This window comes from Canis lupus, chromosome 11, assembly GCF_048164855.1.
Source record: "Canis lupus baileyi chromosome 11, mCanLup2.hap1, whole genome shotgun sequence".
Lineage (NCBI taxonomy): Eukaryota > Metazoa > Chordata > Mammalia > Carnivora > Canidae > Canis > Canis lupus.
In genome coordinates, this window is record NC_132848.1 from 64,089,112 (window position 1) to 64,112,364 (window position 23,253).

The 23,253-nt window shown below is 51.2% G+C and overlaps 2 long non-coding RNA genes across 2 annotated transcripts; one reads left to right on the forward strand and one right to left on the reverse strand.

Moving 5' to 3' along the window:
- Nucleotides 1–1,689: 1,689 nt before the first annotated feature.
- On the forward strand, nucleotides 1,690–6,551 carry LOC140600315 (uncharacterized). Its single transcript, XR_012003571.1, has 2 exons — nucleotides 1,690–3,713; nucleotides 5,294–6,551. It is a non-coding gene; the product is annotated as an uncharacterized lncRNA (long non-coding RNA).
- LOC140600314 (uncharacterized) lies at nucleotides 2,832–8,530 on the reverse strand. Its single transcript, XR_012003570.1, has 4 exons — nucleotides 8,386–8,530; nucleotides 7,913–8,072; nucleotides 4,461–6,546; nucleotides 2,832–3,168 (listed from the first exon to the last, which is right to left on the reverse strand). It is a non-coding gene; the product is annotated as an uncharacterized lncRNA (long non-coding RNA).
- Nucleotides 8,531–23,253: the final 14,723 nt, after the last annotated feature.

A 23,253-nucleotide genomic window follows, 5' to 3' on the forward strand; every position in this document is an offset into this window, starting at 1 on the left:
GCATCCAATTCAGAATAATGCTTTTCATTTACTTGTGGCATCTCTTTGCTCTCCTTCAACTTGGACCAATCCCTCAAACTTTCCTTGAGTTTTCCTGACCTTGACCCTTTTGAATATTATAGGCCACTTTGTAGAATGTCTCTCACTGTTTGGGTTTCTTGATATTTCTTTATGATTAGGTTCAGGTCATGTATCTTTGGCAGAAATAATCTAGAAGTGATCCTGTGATCTCAGTGCATCATATCAGGAGACATGCTCTCTAGGGGTGCCTGGGTGGCTCAGTCAGTTGAGCATCCAACTTTTGATTTCATTTTTTATTAATTTTTTAAGATTTTATTTATTCATGAGAGACACACAGAGAGAGGCATAGGCAGAAGGAGAAGGAGGCTCCCTGTGGGGAGCCTGAGGTGGGTCTCAATCCCACCTGGGATCATGCCCTGAGCCAAAGGCAGATGCTCAACCACTAAGCCATTCAGGTGCCCCCAACTCTTGGTCTTAGCTCAGGTATGATCTTAGGGTTGTGAGATTGAGCCCTGTATAGGTCTCTGCACTCAGCAGTTAGTCTGTTTGAGATTCTCTCTCCCTCTCCCTCTGCCCCTCTCTCCACTTGCACTCTCTCTCTCTAAAATAAATAACTCTTTTTAAAAAAAAAAAAAAATGGGCTCTCAGTTTGTCCCATAGAAATGGATGTAATTTAAATTTTTATCACTTGATTAAGATGGTATCTGTTGGATTTCTCCACTATAAAAATAAGTTTTTACTTCTTTTAACATTTTGCCAATATTGGCATTCTACTAAAAAATAGGCTTTCCCTCCTCTCCGTTTATGTGTTTGTTCATTTAATATATCAGAATCCAAGGTGGAGTGTAGATTGGAACATGCATGGTGCCTAGCTGTGCAGTGTGATGCTCTGGAGACAAGGGTGGGGTGGAGTCACAAATGAGTAGCACATCCAGCCGTTGAATTACTATAGATGGTGAGGCCCACAGGCCTAGAAAAGGAAGCCAGGAGGGAAACAGGAGGAGGAGCAGGTTCAAGGAAGTGGCAGTGAGCCAGACCTTGCAGGTTATTCCCCACATATCCATTCTACCTTTCTTTTTACAATAACAGCCCCCCCCCATATTTTATCTGGGGGGGGGGGGGCATGTAAATTCTGGCCATTCAGGCGAGCACAGAAGTGGTATCTGCAATTTCCAAATCATGCCCTTAAAAGAAGAGCAGCACAGTCTCCTTTTATTTCCCTATTCCTGCAGGTGAGGATCCGGAAGTGGTTGTAAGCCACCTTTAACAGAGCAGATCACTGGCTACAGGAGTTGCCTTGAGCTTGGCTGGGAAACCGAGGCTAGAAGTGTCCTTGTAGGAGTATTTGGAGGAGGTGGCAGCTGGTGTATACACGGGAGTGGAGAAGATCTTCGGGGAGCGTGAGGAAAGCCACTAACACATTTATCAGGTGCTTCCAAGTGCCTGGTACTGTTCTAATAGCTTTGGCTGTAGTACTTGCTTTAACTTCCTGCTGCCTGTGAGGTGGGGTGGCAGGACCAGGCTGGCTGCCCCCGGGATGCTTTCCTTTTTTTGTTGGTAGCAGAACTCCCATGCGTGAGCTGGGCACGTGGCCGAGCAGAATGCGGACTACACTTCCCAGCTTTCCTTGCTGCTAGGAACCGCCACGTGACCCGTTCTAGCCAGTGGTGTCGGAGCGGAAGTATCGGGGGTGTGGCCTAAGGGCTGGGGATGTGCTTCCGGGCGCTGTCTCCTTCCTGCTTCCGGGTCAGCCGTGATGGCGCGCCGGGTGTGGGGCTGGCGGGTGTAAGTTCAGGGCTCTGCCCGCTGCCTGTTCGTTCGCGAGAGGAGATGGGAAAGGCCGTCTTGCTTAGTATTGACTTGTCGTTGCTGTTTGGTCACCAGCAGCTGAATCTGGCTGCGCGGCTGTCTGACGGCGAAGCACGAAGACGCGGGGGCCAAGCCGCGGGTGTCGGGCCCTGCCGGGGGCGCCGCACGCGGTGTACGCAGCCTTCTCCGCGCTGGCCGCACGCGGGCCCCCGAGCGCCTCCCCACGGTACCGGACCCAGGCTCGGGCCTGGACGCCGCTGCTCCTCGGCCGCTCGCCTCCCGCCCTCGGGCGCTGCGGAGCGCTGGCCCCGCTGGGCCTGGATCCCTGCGGTGCTCAAGATTGCGAATCCGAGAAACCACCAAGGAGCCGCCGACACCGATGCAAGCGCACGAGGGTTTATTAGCAAGCTCGAGCTTGGGTCCAAGTATACCCGGCGCAGCGGAGCAGGGACTTGGACCCCGAAGTGGGTTACAGCTGGGTTTTTTATAGGCTGGTCTAGGGGATTTTCAGAAGGGGTGGAGGAATTTCTCAAGTTCTGTTTACATTCTGATATGGGGCTTTAAGGGCATTGAGCTCTGTTCTCATTTTAATATGGGACTTCCTACCTCGGGTGTGGGCTCTGTTGTCTTTCTGATATGGGATTCCCTGCGGGGACACTGAGGACATTCTGCAGTTTACCCCGTAAAGTTCAGCTCTTATTCACAGGGGCCTAAGATGGCTATACTTGTGCTAATGCTAAACTGTAGGTGGGATGGCCTGGATTTTTCTCAGCCTCCACAATCACGACGCCGGACCTGCAGTGGATTTGCTCCCAAGTCTTGGAGAGACTGTCACTCGGCAACACGCCGCTGGGCTAGCCCCCCTGCGCCCCAGGCCTGCAGCTGTTCGGGCATCAGCTCCCTGTGGGGCGGCGTGGGGGGTGCGCAGCCTTAACCTTGGGCCCGGCTGCACGGCCTGTGCCTCCAACTGCTGGGAGGGGAGGAGGCGGTGGGCTGGGACGTCCAGCTGCTCCCCATGTTGGCGCCCATTCTGGGCCCCTGACGACTTTCCTCACTTTCACACCTTTGGTCACCGCTTTCCTTCGTTGGTTTGGACCCACCTCTCTAACCTCTACCTGTGAAAATTCCATCCTTCTTTCAAAGGCCCAGTTCTCCCCTTTCGTATTCCTTCAACCAATGTTGTCTTTTACTCGTATGAATTTGTTCATTTACCCAACATTTATTGAGAACGGTCATGTGCTAGGCCCTGGGGATTCTCCACTATGCAAAACAGATCAACAGGTAGCTGTACACGGCGTTGCCTTTATCTTTGGGTTTGCTATAGCTGTGGCTTTACAACTGAAAAAAAAAAACAAAAAACAAACACCCACCTTAGTATATATAACCCTGACATAACACATACACGTAATGATTTAAGAAGCAATATTTGCCTTTATCATATGTAATCACTCTGATAATTTAAACTCGATTCACTTTCATTTCAATCAGCAAATGCCAACTGAATTGGTTTTATAGCCTATAAATATTTTGGAACATTCAGGTTTGAGAACTATTTCTTCATCCAGTCATCCATACATCTCGTGACATTGCACCCTGGGCTGAGGTAGCTTTGACCCTGGTGTCGAGAGAAGGAAGGCTCCGTCCTCAAGGCAAGTGGGCCAGTGAAAAAGTACAGCTTGAGAACGAAATGCTGTGAGTTATCATGTGCTTTGAGCAGATGTGCACAGTGGTGGCTCAATAAATGTTAGTGGAATTAAGTCAAACTGCAGCATAGGCATTGGAATTATAAAAGTAAATCAGAATAATGACTTTCTCAACAGCAGAATCAGATCTACTGTGATCGGAAGCTTGAATCAAAGTCCTGATTCTCTAATGCACTGCTGGTAAGAGTCAATCCTGGATGCGTACTTTTCAACTTTCTCTAGACACAGAAAGTGTGGTGGAGTTAGTTGTGTTTAGAAAAGGTGACAAAGGGAGCACCTGGATGGCTCAGTGGTTAAGTGTCTGCCTATTGCTCAGGTCATGATCCCAGGAATCCTGGGATCGAGTTCGGCATCAGGTTCCCTGCAGGGAGCCTGCTTCTCCCTCTGCCTATGTCTCTGCCTCTCTGTGTGTCTCATGAATAAATAAATAAAATTATGCTTACCCCAGTACAGACGGGAAGAAATACTTGGAACATTTCTCTTTTCTTCCCCAAAGCCTGTCAGGGTTATCACCCTCACTTTGCTGCAGGCAAGATGCCATCTAAAGTTGTTCCCTCCCCGTCCCCAAATCAAACCGATCAAAACCAAGCTTGGAACAGAAACGTCCAACCGAACCCTTTCTCCTGGGTCTTCCTATCCCAGGTTGACCTCACCTGCCTTCGGACTCCTCTCCCCCCTTTGCTTCTGGGCTTTGCCCTACCACGTGGACAGGGTCTTTTTCCCATCAGCTAGTCCCCATTGGCACAGGAAAACATTTATAGGGACATTACCCTTGTCACACATTTGAGAGCACGCCTCTGCCTTCTCACCTCCCTGCCTTCCCACCTCCTGCCCACAGTGACCTGGCTTCATCGATGAGGGAAACTGCTCAATGCAAAGGGCCCATTGACCCTCTCATAAAATCCAAAGAACAATTTCTCCTCTTACCTGCACTTGCCAATATCCGACACTGCTGACCGCTCCTTCCGCTGGGGGCTGAGGCTTCCATGATGAAATGCCTTCTTTGTTTTCTTCCTCCTTTGGTTGCACCTTTTCAGGCTGCATCTTCTCTGCCTGTCTCTTGAATGCTTATCTCTGGAGTCATAACCTAAGCCCTTTCCCAGCCTCTCTTCATTCTAGTTTCTCGGGGTGATGTTGACCCACCAAGCTGAAAGTCCCAGCCACTGAAAACACTTCCTCTGCTACGCCCCAATATCTGACCTGCTCATGGATTCCACTTCCAAATACCTGTCTGTGGCCTCTTCTCCACCTTGACAAATCTCCTTGCTCCCAGTTTTTACCCCCATGCTTGTCCATTGTTTGAAGTTTCTTTTCTTTTCTTTTCTTTTTTTTTTTTAAGATTTTATTTATTTATTCATGAGAGAGAGGCAGAGCCACAGGCACTGGGGGAAGCAGCCTTCCTCCGGGGAGCCCAAGACAGGACTTGATCCCAGGACCCGGGGATCACAACCTGAGCTGAAATCAGAGGTTTAACCCCTGAGCCACTCAGGTGCCCCTGTTCGAAGTTTCTTACGAATGATTTTTGTAGGGGTGCTGGGTAGCTCAGTCAGTTAAGTATCTGCCTTTGGCTCCGACTATGATACCAGGGTCCAGGGATCCAGCCCCGAGTCAGGCTCCCTGCTCCATGGGGAGCCTGCTTCTCTTTCTCCCTCTCCCTCAGCTGTTCCCCACACTTGTGCTGTCAAATAAATACAATCAAAATCTTTTAAAAAAGTGATATTTGTAAAACCCAAGTCTGATTATGCCATGTCTCCGTTTAGACCATCCGAACAGTTTTCCATCGCCCATACCACAAAAGCTCCTCAGCAAGGCCAACGAGGATTTTCACGTTGGGCATCTGGGCCCCCTTCTATGGCCCCATCGCAGCCACCCCGGCGCACTGTGCTGCTTCGGGCTTCTGGGCCCGGGCGCTTGCTGCTCTTCTCCTCATGCTTCAAATCTCCCTTGAGAAAAGACCCACCGAAGCACCACATTCCCTTGGGTAGAATTAGGCACTGGGTCCTCTGTGCTCCCAGGGCAGACGGTATTGACCATGAAGATGAACTCTCTGGTCTCCTCCACTAGCAGCCAAGCCCCGGGTCTTCACTTTTTCAGCCGCTCCAGTATAGAGCAGCCTCGCACACATAGTAGATGTACAGGAAATACTGTGCTGAGATGTTTACTCGCCCTAGGAAAGGATGCTGACGAAGGGATGGAACCACTGCTTTGATCCTGAAGACGTCTTGACTCAGTTTCCCTCCCAATTTTGATCTTGAAAAAAAAAATCTCAAACATACAGGGGAGTTGCAAAAGTAGTACAAGGAACCCTCAGATGCTCTTCACCTGGAGTCAAGTTCCCAACGCTGCCACACTTGCTTCTTTTTTCCTCGGACCCAAGTGAGTTAATCGCAGACATCATGACACTTTACTCTCTAAATATTCAGCATGTATCTCCAAAGAGCAAGAACATTTTCCTTTGTAACTAAAATTCAGTGCTCAGAAAAACTTAACGTTGACATAGTTATTCAATGTGCAGTCTGCAATGCAGTTTAAACTTCCCCAATTTTGCCATTTTAAACTGTTAGCTCTAGGATTGTGCATTGCATTGGAGTTGTCACCTCTCTTTAGTCTTTTTTCTCTTTAGTCTTCTTTTGACATCCATGAAATGTTTATTTTCAAAAAGTCTAGGCCAGATCCATTAGGCAGAATTTCCCACAACTTGGACTTTTCTGCTTGCTTCCTCATTTCATTCAGATTAAGCACTTTTGGCAGGAATCTTACAGAGGTGATGCTTATCCACGTCTGTTTGCTCCACTGTTGATGATCCTCAGTTTCTTCCTTTGTAAAGATCACTTTTCTCTTTTGTAGTTAATAAGCAAACTCTGGGGATCCCTGGATGGCGCAGCGGTTTAGCGCCTGCCTTTGGCCCAGGGCGTGATCCTGGAGACCTAGGATCGAATCCCGCGACGGGCTCCCGGTGCATGGAGCCTGCTTCTCCCTCTGCCTGTGTCTCTGCCTCTCTCTCTCTCTGTGACTATCATAAAAAAAAAAAAAAAAAAAAAAAGCAAACTCTGTGTGTGTGGTACCTTCATACTCTTCCCCAACAATCTTTTGGTCATTGATTTTTTTTATTGTGGTAAAACATAAAACTTATCATCTTAACCATTCAACGTACCGTTCACTGGTATCGAATACATTCATAGTGTTGTACAACCGTCATTACTGCCCATTTCCAGAACTCTGCATCTTGCGAAACTGAAACTCTATACCCATTAAACAATAACTTCCCATGTTCCCTCTCCTTATCCCCTTGCAACCACTCATCTGTCTCTGTAAATTAGACTAAACACTTCAGAGAAGCATAATCAAGCAGTATTTGTCTTTTTGTGATTGGCTTATTCCACATAATGTAAAGTTAACATTAATAGCATAAGGTGAACCTCAAGCCTGATCCATGTTGCAGCATACATCAGAATTTCCTTCTTTTTAAAGGATATTTTACTATATGTATATGCCACATTTTGCTTATACCTTCATCCGTGAACATACACTGGGTTGCTTCCCCATTTTAGCTATTGTGAATAATGCTGCTGCGATCATGGGTGTACAAATATCTGAGACTCTTACCTCAGTTTTACAAAGACAAATATTTTAATAATAATTACATGAATTCTGAAGATTTTCTTTGTGAAATTACCTTTTGGAACAATTTCTTTTAGGCAAATTTAATTCTTGATTAATTATCTACATAGAATACCTTTTCCATTTACATTGTAATAGAATTTTTCCATTGGGATAAATTCTTTGTATAAATATTACAAACTTCTTTTGTTCATATAAAATTTCAGTGATTATGGCTTCTGCCTTTGTATATTTTCCGACGTCTTATTTTACCCCAGGTTACACTTAGATATACCTAAACCTTACCGTGTAATGTTCTATTAGTAATACTCTGTATGCAATCTCTACCTCCAATTAGGGGCTCAAGGGCAGGACCCTGAGATCAAGAGTGCCCTGCTCTACTGACTGAGCCAGCCTGACGCTTTCTATGAATTGGAAAAAGATGAAACAGTGAATCCACAGAAAATGGTGCCCACTTACTATCGCCCCTGCTATTCTTTTCTTTCTGATACCTTGTGTTCGTGTCCATGCCTTTGGTGAAGTAAAGCTATGAAAGGTGAAATCAACATTTTTTAGAGGGGGGAGTGGAAGGGGATCAAAACACTCTGAACACTTTGTTGGGGACCAAACACTACACAGATGGGATCGCTTTCTGGAAGACGCTGGAACATAGTAGCTCAAGTAAGCAAACACAGAAAATGTTCTCCACCAGTGATTCTGATGAGCACAGAGCACAGGCAAAGGACAGCTCACCCCAGGGGAAGAGAAGAGTCAGGTACCTTCATCCTTTCATTGTCATTTTCCGTTTTCCCTGCTCAACTAAGATCCATAGACACCTCAGTGACATTTTCCGTAGAGTTGGCGCAGTTTTTGCAGGTCCGTGAAAATTCGTGGAAGGAATCATCAACATCCACTTAATTAGTGAAGAACTGCGTTAAGCTGCAATAATTTGCCCTTGCAATTACATTCCGCGGTCACCTCCGGAGGATTAGTGCGTGAATAAAATGGGAACATTCCAGAAATAACAGAACCCGGTAGCTCGTGCTGCCGGCGCGGGGTTGGGAGGCCCCGGAGCCGGGAGAACCACCCGCAGAAGAGGGTGGACGCGGCGTGCACCGCGGGCTCCCCGGCCCCCCGCCCCTCGGCCCCCGGGACCCTCGTCCCCCCCCCCCAGGAGGTGGGGCGCTCCCGACCGGGGCCGCTCACAGCCCGCCCGCCGCGTCCCGATGCCGCCGCCCTCCGGCGAACTTACCGTCCCGCCTGCGAGCACGAAAATGGTCTTTGCCGTAAGAATAAGGAATCCCGGGACGGCGTCCGGGTCCTCCGCTGGCGGCCGAGGCCCCCCTTCGTGCCCCCGCACCTGCGAGTCCCGCAGCCGCCCCCCACCCGGGCGCGCGTCCCGGAGGCCTCAGCCCCCCGCACCCCCCCCCGCCCCGACCTCGCGGCCCCCGCGCCCCAGATCCCCGCGCCACGACCTCGCGGCCTCGGGCCCCTCCCCCCGCGCCCCGACCTCCCGGCCCCGGGCCCCCTCCCCCGCCCCCCCCCCCGCGCCCCTGCCCGGGCCCGCCCGCCGGGCCCCCACTCCCTCCCCCAGGGGCCCAGGCCCGCTCTGCCAGGGAGGGCGCCGAGGTCCCCGGGCCGCGCAGACTAGCCGCGGGGAGGGGGGGCGGCACCTGCGCAGGCCCCGCCCCCCGAGGAGCGCCACCTGCACGGGCCCCGCCCCCCGAGGAGCGCCGCCTGCAGCGGGCCCGGCCGGGCGGCGCAGGGGCGGGGCTCTCCGACCCTCTCTGGGCGCCGCGAACGCCGCGGCCCCGGCTCGGAGGCGGGAAACCTCGCTGCGGAGCCGCACGGCCGCCCGCGCCGCGGTCCTGGCTTCTCGTCCGCCGACGCCGACGCCGCGGGCGCAGACCTGGCCAAGGGGGGCCGAGGCGACCCGCGCTGGGTCGTGGAGGAGCGGGCGACGGCGCCCACGAGGACAGCCGGCACCGGTGCGGCGGGCGGGGCGCTCCTCGGGGGCGGGGCCCGCGCAGGTGGCTCTCCTCGGGGGGCGGGGCCTCCGCAGGTGGCGCTCCTCGGGGGCGGGGCCTCCGCAGGTGGAGCTCCTGGCGGGGGGGAGCGGGGCCCGCGCAGGTGGCTCTCCTCGGGGGCGGGGCCCGCGCAGGTGGCTCTCCTCGGGGGGCGGGGCCCGCGCAGGTGGCTCTCCTCGGGGGGCGGGGCCTCCGCAGGTGGCTCTCCTCGGGGGGCGGGGCCCGCGCAGGTGGCTCTCCTCGGGGGCGGGGCCCGCGCAGGTGGCTCTCCTCGGGGGCGGGGCCCGCGCAGGTGGCTCTCCTCGGGGGCGGGGCCCGCGCAGGTGGCTCTCCTCGGGGGGCGGGGCCCGCGCAGGTGGCTCTCCTCGGGGGGCGGGGCCTCCGCAGGTGGCGCTCCTCGGGGGGCGGGGCCCGCGCAGGTGGCGCTCCTCGGGGGGCGGGGCCTCCGCAGGTGGCGCTCCTCGGGGGGCGGGGCCCGCGCAGGTGGCGCTCCTCGGGGGGCGGGGCCCGCGCAGGTGGCGCTCCTCGGGGGGCGGGGCCCGCGCAGGTGGCGCTCCTCGGGGGGCGGGGCCCGCGCAGGTGGCGCTCCTCGGGGGGCGGGGCCCGCGCAGGTGGCGCTCCTCGGGGGGCGGGGCCCGTGCAGGTGGCGCTCCTCGGGGGGCGGGGCCCGCGCAAGTGGCGCTCCTCGGGGGCGGGGCCCGCGCAGGTGGCTCTCCTCGGGGGGCGGGGCCCGCGCAGGTGGCTCTCCTCGGGGGGCGGGGCCCGCGCAGGTGGCGCTCCTCGGGGGGCGGGGCCTGCGCAGGTGCCGCCCCCCCTCCCCGCGGCTGCGGCTAGTCTTCGCGGCCCGGGGACCTCGGCGCCCTCCCTGGCAGAGCGGGCCTGGGCCCCTGACTGGTGTCCGACTTGCTCTTCCACTTCGACAGCCTGGGACCTTAAGAGCCCCCCACCCCTCCTGCTGTTTCTGGAAGCGAGAAGCAGCCGGTGGGGGGGGCGTGGTCTCGTTTGCGGCGGCCCCAGCAGGAGCCGGATCTCGGCGGCACCTCCGAGGGATGCGCTCTGGCGAGCCCCGCCGCCCCTCCGGGAGCCCGAGCCTCCTCGCCCGCCACCCGCAGCCCGGGCTGAGCTCTGCGCCCGCGCCCCGGGCCTCTCGAGGCAGCATCACCGAGGCCTGTGGTACCTCTCGGCTCCGGGCTGAGGTTGAGGCAGGTCCGGGGCCCCGGCCTCTCGTCCCCGGGCCTTGTCACCACGGACCACACATGGGGGACTTCTCTCTCCTCATCTGCACTCCCTAAAATGGGAACATTTATTTGGGAAGATTGCCCGAGAGCAATCTTGATATGTCTCGATAATTTGTCTTGTTTTGATTAAAACGATGGCAGTCATGACCACCTTTTTTTTGTGGGCGCCAGGCTTTGCCCACCCATTTCCAGTGGGTGAGGTTGCCAGGCGCCCCCTGACCCCAGGATAAGCCAGTGCTTTTAAGACAAAATACTGCTTTACGCAGTAAACAGGATCATTATATCTGAAGGAAGTCAGCAGGAATATTAGTGTTGGGTGGAAATCTGGTCGAAGCAGCACATTTGGAGCTTTGAGGGGGGCGGGTGTCTCGCGGCCGCGGGAGGGGACACAGCTGGTCCCGGGGATCCGGGCCGGGCTTCCCTCCGTGGCTCTGCCTTCCTGGTCCCCGCAGGACGGAGCGGGATGCCCCCAGCGGGTCCACGGGGAAGCTCCGCGACCTCCTGGGGGGCGTCGCGGCGGAGGAGGCGGGCCAGGTGGGCCAGGGAGCTGCAGCAGGTGGGAGCTGAGGCTTCCCGGAGCAGCCCAGGGGAGCGCTGAGCTGGGAGGGAGGGGCTCCGGGCAGGCCTAGGGCTGGAGGCAGCCTTGGGGCAGGGGCGGTTCCCTCCGCTCGTTCATTCCGCAGGCATTTTAGAGCCTCTGGTAGGGGCCCAGCCCGCTGGGGAGTCTGGTGTCGGGAGTTGCAGGTCCCCTCTGTCCTGGGGGCTTCCTTTGTCCAGGGAGCCCCCAGCCCCCAGCTGCTTAGAGCCCCTCTGATTTCAGCAGGATTGTCCGCAGGCACCTGCGGCCTGGGATTCCCGCAGCTGCCCGCTGCCGCTCCTGGGTCCTGCCGGCCCTTGTCCTGAGCGAAGCCACCTGCTTCCGTCCTGTCAAAACCGCAGGTCGCCTCTTTGTACTGTCTCCCTCCCTGCTTCATTTCCCCCCAAGCACTGCTATTTGATATCTTTCTATGGTTACTTAAATATATTATTATTCTGGTTCCCCTTCTGCCCCCATTCGTCAGGGCGGGGGATTTTTAAAAAAATATCAGCTTCATTTTATTTTATTTTTTTTTAAATATCAGCTTTATTGAGATCTGCTTCACATACCGTACAGTTCACCCATTTAAAGTGTGCAGCGCAGTGGTTTTGGGTACACGGAGTTGTGCAGCCATCGCTCCGATCCATCTCCGAACACTCACCTCTCACAAAAACCCTCAGTCACTCCGGTCTTTGGCAACCACTCATGTGTTCGGGATTTGCCTATTCGGGACATTTCACAGGAATGGAATCATGGAGTATGTGGTCTTTTGTGATGGGCTCTTTTTTAAAAATATTAATTCCCGTGTAGTTAATGTAAATGTTAAGTTAGCTTCAGCTGTACAATCTTCACCAATTGTTGTTTCTTGTGTTTCTGATTTTGGCCATTTTGATAGGTGTGAGGTGATACCTCATTGTAGTTTCGTTTCCCCGATGATGAGTGACACTGAGCGTCCTTTCATGTATCTCTTGGCCATCTCTGTGTCTTCTTTGGGGAAATGTCTGTTCATGTCTTCTGCCCATTTTAAAAAATAATTAATTTTAAAATATTTATTTGGGAGAGAGAGCACAAGCAGGGACAAGGGCAGAGGGGTAAGGACAAGCAGACAGGAGTCTGCTGAGCAGACCCTGACATGGGGTTCAATCCCAGGACCCTGAGATCATGACCTGAGTCAGATGCTTAACTGAGTGAGCCACCCAAGCACCCCTGTCTTCTGCCCATTTTTAGTTGGATTATTATTATTATTATTATTTTGGTGTTGAGTTGTATTGGTTCTTTTCTTTTTTTTTTAGTTCTTTTTTTTTTTTTTTTTTTGGTTCTTACCTTTTTAAAAATATTTTTACTTCTTTTTTTAAGTAAGTTCTAAACCCAGCATGGGGCTTGAACTCACGACTTCAAGATCAAGAGTCGCAGGCTCTACCAACTGAGCCAGCCAGGCACCCCTGTATAAGTTCTTTATATATTTTAGGTTCTAACCCTTTCTCAGAGATATCATTTGCAGATATCTTCTCCCAGTCAGTATGTCATCTTTTAGTTTTGTTCATTATTTCCATTGCTGTGCAGAAGCTTTTTATTCTGATGTAGTTTGCCTTTATTTATTTATTTATTTATTTATTTATTTATTTATTTATTTATTGAGAGAGGGAGAGCACATGTGAGTGGGGGAGGAAGAGACAATCCTGAGCAGGCTCCAGGCCCAGTGCACCAGTGCAGAGCCGGAGGTGGGGCTTAATCCCATGACCCTGAGGTCATGACCTGAGTTGAAATCAAGAGTCAGACACTTCACCGACTGAGCCACCCAGGCGCCTTTATTTTGATGTACTCCTAATAGTTTATTTTTTGCTTTTACTTCCCTTGCCTCAGGAGACATATCTGGAAAAATGTTGCTGCATATGGCTCGTTTCATGTTGCACATTTAGGTGACTGGCTCCTTTCACGTAGCATGAGGTTTTCAAGGTTCATCCATGTCGTAGCATGTTTCATCCCTTGTGGTTGAAGGTATTCTGTTGCACAGACATGGCACATATTGGCACATATTGTCCATCTGTTAATCAGTTGATGGACATTTGTGTTGTTTTCATTCCGTAGGTCGTTTGGTCAGGGATGGATTGGTTCGGTTTCCAGGTCCAGATCACTGTCGGGAATACCGTGTGCTTGTTGAAAGAGTAAGGTTCTCCTGTGACGCCCGGTACCTGGCTGGTTAGTAGTCTGTGCTCAGTGAATATTTGTTGAAATAATCATGGATGTGAAGACAAAGGGGAAAAGGAAGAGGAAGAGAGAGGGACAGATCTAATTCTAGAAGATGGTACTGAGTTAAAGTTTGGGCCTCTGCTCAGGAGTCTCGCCCCTTTCTTGAGAGTTGCTCGGAGAGTTCCACGGTAGGCTGGGTTGTCCGCAGCTGGCTGGGTCACAGCAGGGTGTCCGGCCCCAGGACAGGGCTCTGGCAGTCCCAGGGAGGCTCGTGGCCTTGTGCCTCTCTGTCTCCCTCACCCCAAAGCAGCAGCCACCTCCTCAGGAAGGTACGACTGAGCCACTCCCGGGCAGGGGCTGGAGGACAGGCCAAGCAGGGCCTGCCCTGACTGCTGGTGTCTCCTCCAGGTGGCATGTGGGACCCTCAGGGGGGAGTCAACATTCTGTTTTGTTTTTTTTTTTTAAGATTTTATTTATTTATTCATGAGAGACAGTAGGGGGGCAGAGACACAGGCAGAGGGAGAAGCAGGCTCCATGCAGGGAGCCCCATGTGGGACTCCATCCCGGGACTGCAGGATCATCCTGGGCCGAAGGTGGCGCTAAACTGCTGAGCCTCCCAGGCTGCCCTCTTTTTTCTTTTTTTGATTAGATTTTACCTAGTTTTTTTCCCACCTTTATTGAGACACAGTTGACTTATAAAATTGCGAGGTTAACGTATGTAGCAGGATGATATATGTATATATATGTGCGTGTGCGTGCGTGTGTGTGTGTGTGTGTGTGTGTGTGTATTTAAGTATTTGGGACTCCTGGGCGGCTGGCTCAGCGGTTGAGCATCTGCCTTTGGCTCAGGGTGTGATCCTGGGGTCCTGGGATCGAGTCCCACATCGGGCTCCCTGCATGGAGCCTGCTTCTCCCTCTGCCTGTGTCTCTGCCTCTCTCTCTCTCTCTCTGTGTGTGTGTCTCTCATGAATAAATAAATAAATCTTTTAAAAAATATGTTTACTTCCTTAGTAGTTTTTATTCTTTAAAAAATATTCATTTATTCATGAGAGACACAGGCAGAGGGAGGAGCAGGTTCCATGCAGGGAGCCCCATGGGGGACTCAAACCTGGGTCTCCAGGATCACGACCTGGGCCAAAGGCAGAGCTAAACCGCTGAGCCCCCCAGGGATCCCCTCTTAGCAGCTTTGGAATATGCAATATGGTGTTGTTGGCTGTGGTCGTCAGGCTGTGTATCACATCCTCAGAACTTGCTGGAAGAAAAAAAATGACTTGCTGGAAGCTTGAACCCTTTGGTCCTTTGACCACCTTCAACGTCCCCCCTCCCTGCAAGCAGCAGTCTGCTCTCTGTCTGTGCCTTTGGTTTTTCTGGCCCCCACATGCCAGTGAGATCATACAACTTCTGACTTTTCTCCCTCAGCGGGGTGTCCCCAGGGCCCACCCACTTGTCCCAGGGCGGGCCCCCTTCCTTGGTGTGGCTGGGTGACCCACCGTCGTGGGCGGCAAGTGTCCACCACACTTTCCTCATCCGTTGACCCATCAGTGGACCCACGTCGTGGCAACTGTGCAGTGACCCCGGAGGTGCACGTGTGTCTTCGAGACGGTGTACCCAGGGGGGACCGCAGAAGCAGCTGGTGGTGCTGCGGGTCAGGCCCATACAGCCCGGCCGCGGCGCAGCCTCTGGGTTCCCGCAGGCGGTGGTGGGGGGGGCCCTGCTGGGCAGTGGAGCTGGGGGGGCCCTGCTGGGCCGTGGGGGGGCCCCTGCTGGGTGGGGGGGTGACCCTGCTGGGCGGTGGGGCTTGGGGGGCCCTGCTGGGCGGTGGGGGGCGGGGTGACCCTGCTGGGCGGTGGGGCTGGGGGGCCCCTCCTGGGCGGTGGGGGGGGCCCTGCTGGGCGGTGGGGGCTGCAGGTCTGTGCGGGTCCTTTGCCCATTTTTAATGAGACTATTTGGCTCGCTTGCGTCAGGCTTCAGGAGCTCGTCGCGAGCGCTGGGCCTGGGATGAGGTGCAGACGCCGCGTCCCACCGGGTCGATCCTTGCGGGGCCGGGGCCGGGGCCGGGGGAGGGTCTCGCGCGCAGCCGCTTCGCTCTTGCTGCTCGGGCTTTTGGTGTCTCCGCCGAACGTTACGCCAAGACCCGTCAGGAGCCTTTGATGGTTCCAGGTCTATAATCCCCTTCAGTTTTTGTGAGTGATTGACCAGAGGGCTCCGGGGTCACTGCTCCTTGCGGGAGTGTCACGTCTCCGGTACCATTTAGGGAAGAGACGCCTTGGACCCCCGAGGAGTCTCCCCGCCTCCTCCGGCAGCAGCTGAGCCTACGCACCGGCTCATTTCTGGGCTCTTGATTCCGTTCCATTGGTCTCTGTGTCTGTTTTAAGGCAGTATCATATGTTTTGATCAGTATAGCTTTGTAGTAAAGTTGGAGATCAGGAACCGTGATGCCTCTAGCTTTGTTCTGGTTTCTCAGGATTGCGCTGGCTGTTTGGGGCGTTTTGTGGTTTCAGGCGAATTTTAGAATTGTCCTATTTTTTTTTTTTAATATATGCATTTTTAAAAAATTTTTATTTATTTACAATAGTCACACACAGAGAGAGAGAGAGAGAGAGAGAGAGAGAGAGAGGCAGAGACACAGGCAGAGGGAGAAGCAGGCTCCATGCACCGGGAGCCCGACGTGGGATTCGATCCCGGGTCTCCAGGATCGCACCCTGGGCGAAAAGCAGGCGCCAAACCGCTGCGCCACCCAGGGATCCCTCTATGAAAAATTCCATTGGCATTTTGATAACTGCATTTTCATTGCACTGGATCTATAGATTCTTCTTATTTGCTTTCTTCTGCTAACTTTGGACTTATTTTTTTTGTTTGTTTGTTTTAGCTCTTTGAGACACAAAGTTCAGTTCTTTATTTGAAATCTTTTTTTTTTTTTTCCTTGATGTATCTGGTCATCACTACAAACTTCCTGCTTAGAACTCCTTTCGGTGCATCCTGTAGGTTTTGGTGTATTGTGTTTCTAGTTTCACTTGTCTCAAGGTATTTTTAAAATTCCCCTTGTGATGTCTTTGAGCTATTGGTTGTTTAGGGGTGTTTTGTTTAATTTCCACGTATATTTGAATTTTCCAGCATTCCTCCTGTTGTTATTTAAAAAAAATTTTTTTTAAGATTTTATTTTTATTTATTCATGAGAGAAACACACACAGAGAGACACAGAGACACAGGCAGAAGGAGAAGCAGGCTCCATGCAGGGAGCCTGACATGGGACTCGATCCTGGGACTCCAGGATTGCACCCTGGGCTGAAGGCGGGCGCTAAACTGCTGAGCCACCAGAGCCTCCCCTCCTCCTATTGTTAATTTCTGATTTCATACCATTATGGCTTGAAAAGATACTATAATTTCTGTATTTTTAAAATTTATTTATTTATTCATGAGAGACACAGAGACAGAGGCAGAGACACAGGCAGAGGGAGAAGCAGGCTCCATGCAGGGAGCTCAACGCAGGACTCGATACTGGGAGTCTAGGATCACACCCTGGGCTGAAGGCAGATGCTAAGCCGCTGAGCCACCAGGGATCCCTAATTTCTGTATTTTTGAATTTGTTGAGACTTGTTTTGTGTCCTAACATCATTTATCCTAGAAGACGTTTGAGGGATCCTTGAGAAGAATGTGTATTGTGTTGCTGTTTCTTTCTTTCTTTATTTTTAAAGATTTTATTTATTCATGAGAGACATACAGAGAGGGCACAGACACAGGCAGAGGGAGAAGCAGGCTCCATGCAGGGAACCCAGTGTGGGACTCGATCTTGGGACTCTGGGATCACACCCTGGGCTGAAGGCGGTGCTAAGCCGCTGAGCACCCGGGCTGCCCTGGACTGTTCTATATATGTCTGTGAGGTCCATTTGGTCTATAATGTTTAAGTCTGCTGTTTCCTTGATGATTTTCTTGTCTGGATAATCCCTCCATTCTTGATCACGGGATATTGAAATCCCCAACTTTTATTGTACTGCTGTTTATTTCTTCTTTTTGTTCTGTTAATATTTCCTTTATAAATTTAGGCGCTTCAGTGTTGGGTATATAAATATTTACAATTGTACCTTCTTGATGAATTAAGCCCTTTAGTGTTATATCATAACCTCCTTTAGTTCTTTTTTGACTAGATTTTCTTAGTACTTTGTCTTATACAAGTGTAGCTACTCCTGCTTTTTTAAAATTTTTTTATTTTTTTGGTTACCCTTTGCTTAAAATACCTCTTTTCTCCCTTACTCTCAGTTTATGTATGTCCCTTTAAAGCCAAAGTGAGGGCAGCCCCAGTGGCAGAGCGGTTTAGCGCCACCTGCAGCCCTGGGTATGATCCTGGCCCACGTCCGGCTCCCCGCATGGAGCCTGTTTCTCCCTCTGCCTCTCTCTCTCTCTCTGAATAAAATAATAAATAACAAACAAACAAACAAACAAACAAATAAATAAAGCCAAAGTGAATCTCTTAATATAGGCAGTTTGTTGTTGGATCTTTTTTTCCCTCTTTTTAATCCTATTCAGACATTGTCCTTTTTTTTTTTTTTTTTTTTTTAAAGATTTTATTTATTTATTCATGATAGTCACAGAGAGAGAGAGAGAGGCAGAGACACAGGCAGAGGGAGAAGCAGGCTCCATGCACCGGAAGCCCGACGTGGGATTCGATCCCGGGTCTCCAGGATCGCGCCCTGGGCCAAAGGCAGGCGCCAAACCGCTGCGCCACCCAGGGATCCCGCCCTGTCCTTTTTTTTTTTAAAAAAAAAGGTCTTATTTATTCGAGAGAGAGCATGAGCTGGGTGAGGGGCAGAGGGTGAAGCAATCTCCCCACTGAGCAGAGAGCCCGGGGGTGGGTCTCTATCCTGGGACTCTGGGATCATGACCTGAGCGCAGGGCAGATGCTTAACCCACTGAGCCACCCAGGCGCCCCATTTGTGTCTTTTGATTGGACAATCCATTTATGTTTAAAGTAATTATTGATAGGTAAGAACTTATGCTTGCCATTTTGTTGTTTTCTCTTTTGTAGGTCTTGTGTTCCTTCCTCTCTTACCTTCCTTGGTGATCTGCAGCCTTTCGTGTAGTATGCTTTGACTCCTTTATCATAATCTTTTGTGCACCTCCTACAGGTTTTCCTCAGGTGGTTACCCTGAGGCTTACATGAAATATTTTTATATATGCTATTTTTTTAAAGATTTTATTTATTTATTCATGAGAGACACACAGAGAGGGCAAAGACACAGGCAGAGGGAGAAGCAGGCTCCCCATGGGGAGCCCGATGTGGGACTCGATCCTGAGACCCCGGGATCACGACCTGAGCCCAAGGCAGATGCTCAACCACTGAGCCACCCAGGCGTCCCATATAATACGCTATTTAAACTACTAACAACTTTAGTAGCATACAGAAATTTATACTTCTCTCCTGTTTTAGGTTATTGATATTACAATTTGCATATTTTCATATTATGTATCCAGTAATAAATTATTTTTTTTAATTTTTTTCCAGTAATAAATTACTGTATTTATAGTTATTTTTAGTACATTTTAACTTTTAAAGTAGAGCAGTAAGTGAATTATACAAAACCATTGCAATATTAGATAATCTGAGTTGAAGTATATATTTACCATTACCAGTGGGCTTTACACATTCATATGTTTTTATGATGCTAATTTCAAATATTTTCCCGTTCATTTTTTCATTCTTCTGCTTGGTCAGTTTAGCTGTTGGAGCTTTCTGTATAAGTCTTGAGTTCAGTTATTGTATTCACCTCTAGAATTTCTGTTGTGTTACTTTGTGGTTTGTGTTTCTTTGTTGAATTTCTCATTTTGTTCATGTATTCTGCTAATTTTGTTTAGTTGTCTGTGTGATTTTGTGGTTCACTAAACTTTCTTAAGAGATTTATTCTTTTTTTAAAAGTTCTTAAAAAGATTTTATTTATTCATGACAGAGACAGAGAGAGAGGCAGAGACGTAGGCAGAGGGAGAAGCAGGCTCCATGCAGGGAGCCTGATGCGGGACTCGATCCTGAGACTCCAGGACCACACCCCAGGCTGAAGGCGGTGCCAAACCACTGAGCCACCCGGGGCTGCCCTAGAGATTTATTCTTACTTACTGGTCACACAGTTCATGGATCTCCATTTCTTTAGGATGTGCTATTGGAACTTTATTAGTTTCCTTTGGTGGTGTCATGTTTGCCTGAATTTTCATGAGCCTTAATTCCTTGCGTTGGTATCTGCATATGTAAGTGGTTTCCTTTTCCAGACTTTACAGGCTTTACTGTAGGAAAAGACCTTTACCGTTTAGCTTAGTTTGGGTTGCTGGGTGGGTCAGCTAGTAGCATTGTGGTGGGCAGGGCATGCCGTCAGGGTCTCCAGTTAGGTGGGCCACTGCCCATACTCTGAGTCGGAAGTCAGGGCTCTACTGGCTGGGCTCCTTGGTTGGGTGGGTCTGCTGGTTGGGCTCTGTGCTCAAGCGGGGCACTGGGCAGACTCCTTGAGTGGGTGTCGCTGCTGGCTGTGCTCCGTGGTCACCGAGGCCTCTGTATGGGCTCGCAGTTACCTCTGGTTAGAGGGGTAGTCACTGGAGGTGTTCTCTGGAAGGGCAGTACTATTGGTTGGACACTGTGATTGGGCAGGGCTATGGGCGGGTCTCCACCATTGCTCCTGGTTGGGTGGGGTCTCAGGCTATGCTCCCTGACCAGATGGTTCTGCTGGCTAGACTCTGTTCAGAGAGGGCCACAGCGAGGGCTTCCTGATTGCACCTGGCCTCAGGCTGTGCTCTGTGATCAGACCGTGCCCTGAAGTTGCCCAGGTCTGCAGGCGTCACTTCGAGATGAGGTAGCCACAGTGCTGCTGGGCTCTCCGATGGCGATGGGCCTCCAGCTGTATCCTGCAGCTTGCTGGGGCTGGGCTGTGCTCTGTGTTTGGGTGGGTTCACTGTCTGGGCTCTTTCTCTGGACAAGGCCCCAACCTCTGTCTAGCATTTGGGCAGGTCTGTAGGCTGAGCTTCAGGGCTGTTTAAGGTCACCATTTGGGCTTTTCAGTTATAGGGATCGGACACTGTGCTCAGCAACTGGTTAGGGTTGCTGGTTTGGCTTCCTGCCCAAGAGGGGCTGGAGGATGGGCTCTGGGGCCGCCCACATTCTCTGATCAGGCTTCCTTTGTGGTCCAGATGATGGGAGGCTGCCCTCAGCAGTTGAATGGGCTGCATATTTGCTTCCTTGCCTGGGTAGGGGCGGTAGATCGGGCTCCACAGCCGGTTTCAGTTCATTGACTGGATGTCCTAATGGGGCATAATTGCCAGCCCAGCATCCTGGCCATGCAGGGCTACCGGCTAGCTCTGCAGATGGCCAGAGTCTCTGCTCATGCTCTGCTACAAGATTTGAGCGCTGGTTATTGAAAACCCTGTCCCACTCTGTCTGATCCCCAGTGGTCCCTGCAAATGGAGACCCAGATGCGCCTTCTAGGAAGCATCCCCCAATGCCAGGTCCCCAAACGTGGACCTGCATGTCCACGTTTTTTCCCACTGAAGAACCCACAGCTCTGTGCTGGCATGGGAGAGGGGCGATTTAGTCAGTCTTATCACTTCTCTTCCCCTTCTAATTAGGTCCTTTCTCTCTGGCCTGCAAGGGTGCATTCTGGGATTTTCCCAGTGGTGTCTTGTCTATGGATAGCTGCTAGTTGGTTTTGTGAAGGGGACTGAAGTCAGGAATAACCTGTGTTGCCATCTTGATGTCCCTGAAATCGGCACCTTGGTATTGAAAGAAATCCAGCTACCCGGAGTCCAGTGCACAACTTCCCCCAGCCACAACCTGCCTCCCCTCATGCTTTTCATGATTAGAACTCATTGCCCCTTTCTGGCCTCTCATCCCTTGTGTGACTCCTCTTCAGGACAGCCCTTTATCCTGCTCTGACCTGGTGAAGAGTATCAGGAGAGGAAAACAGGAGCGTTGGTTAAAGGTCCTCTTCCTGCAACCTCATGCTTCCACCTGGCCCCTAGCTTTGTGGGCGCTTTCATTTACCCCCGCCTTCCTCGTTTGCTTCCCCCGCTGTGGGCCCTTCGCTGTGGGCCCTTCGGCGGCCTTGTCCTCGGTGGCGGTGGCGGCACCGCTGAGGAGGGTGGGGGCTATTCAGTGAAGTCAGTTTTGCATAAACCACTTGTTACTTTGCAATCGAAGAATGTATTTTGTTCATTTTAGGTTTAAAGAATCTGGTGCAAAGCACAAAGGATTGATTGAAATGCCCAACCTTTCTAAAGAAAATGAAGTAGATGACACCGAGGTGAGGGATCTGCCAGTTTTTTTTTTTTTTTTTTTTAATAAGTCAAGCTTCTACTGTGTATACATGGGGCATTTGAAAAACCGTTTAATAGACTGCGATTCCCGTGTGGTAGTTTTGGTGGATCGTGTCGGGTTCGTTCGCCGAGGTTGCTGTCCCGTGGGTGTGGAACGGAGCGGTGGGAAGGCGAGTAAGCCCCGCCGCCCCAGACTGCCCCCGCCGGGTGCCACGCGGCCCATCGGCACTCGGGGTGGTAGCAGGTAAATCCCTGCGGCGCCCTCACGCAGATGCCCAGCTTGACGAACGGGGTTTGGTTTCTGCAGCTTTGCTGTTTCCCTTTAATAGTGAAAATTCTCAGCTTTTCGCTGGCATCCCCTTTGGCCGTATCGCGTGGGTTTTGGCAACGTTGTCTGCATTGCTTTTGACCGGCTGCCCTCGCTCGCCTGGGAGCTGGAGCTCTCTGGAGCTCCCAGGCTTGGTTTTCGGTGACTGCCCTCTTGCAGCTGGAAAGCTTGGTTCTGGGGAGGGACCAGATGTACCATTTGTCGATTTTCTAAACCAAGATAGTTTGACAAAGGGTCTGATTTGCGAACATATTTAAATGTGAAGTCTAACAAAGAACAACTAAACCACACTGAGCGACATGCCTATGACTCGACTCGCCTTCACGCGAGGTCACAGAACGCCGGCAAAGGGGGCTCAGACCCCCCTTCACATGGGTGGCTGCCCTACTAAGGGCCGTGATTTCACCTGTTCAGATGCTGCAGAGACGTTTTACATCATATTAAATGAGCCTTTTAGATTCATCCTTTGCTGGCTTACAGGACAGACAGATGCACGAGCCGGGAGCAGGCCCAGCTCGGGTAAATCACAGGGATACTAAATAGTTCAAACCGGTACGGCTTTTCATTCTCAGAAGACCACAGAAGCCTTCCAAGAGCGGCATTCTGATGCTTCCCTCTTCCTCCCCTCACTCCCCGGCCCTTTTCCTCCTCCCTCTCCCAATCCCACCCCCCTCCCCACAAAAAAAAGTAAAAAAGTGTAGCCCAAGGTCCCGTTACTGTGGGAGCTTGATTTTTCCTAATTACTCTGGCTTTGGGGTTCTAGACTAGCGCTGTTCAATAGAAATGCAATGCAAGCCACATATGGAATTTAAATTTTTCTAGTAGCCATATTAAAAAAGTTAAAAGAAACAGGTGAAATTAATTTTAATATTTTTATTTAACCAAATATATAAAAAAATACCATTTTAACATGTAATTAATATCAAAATTATTGAGATGATTTTACATTGTTTTTGTATTAAGTCTTCAAAGTCTGTTGTGGATTTTACACTTATAGCACATCTCAAATCAGACCAGCCACATTTTAAGTGCTCAACAGCCAAATGTGGCTAGTGGCTACCATACTGGACAGCGCATTTCTAGACCCTGATAAAAGCCATGGGGTGACTACATCATCAATATAATACATACACATACACGTAACATTGTATATGCAAATCAAGGGTTCACATTTCTAAGAAATCCACTCTAGATTTGGCCATCGACCCAGTCAATGGACCTTTGATTATAAACTCTTACAGCTTCTCAAAGTCTGCGAAGAAACCTGGCACATCTCTTGAGTTCACTTCTTCCCCTCAACATCACGTTGCTTCTCCCAGCCATATGTCCTGATGTCGTAAGAGCACATCAAACCAGATTTTTCTTAGGTATTTTTCTGATTTGTAGGTGAACGTGAGTAAAAAGAAAGGAGATGGGGATATACTGAAGGATCTTATGAAAACTGCAGGTACCTCCAAGGTCAGGGAGGCCCTTG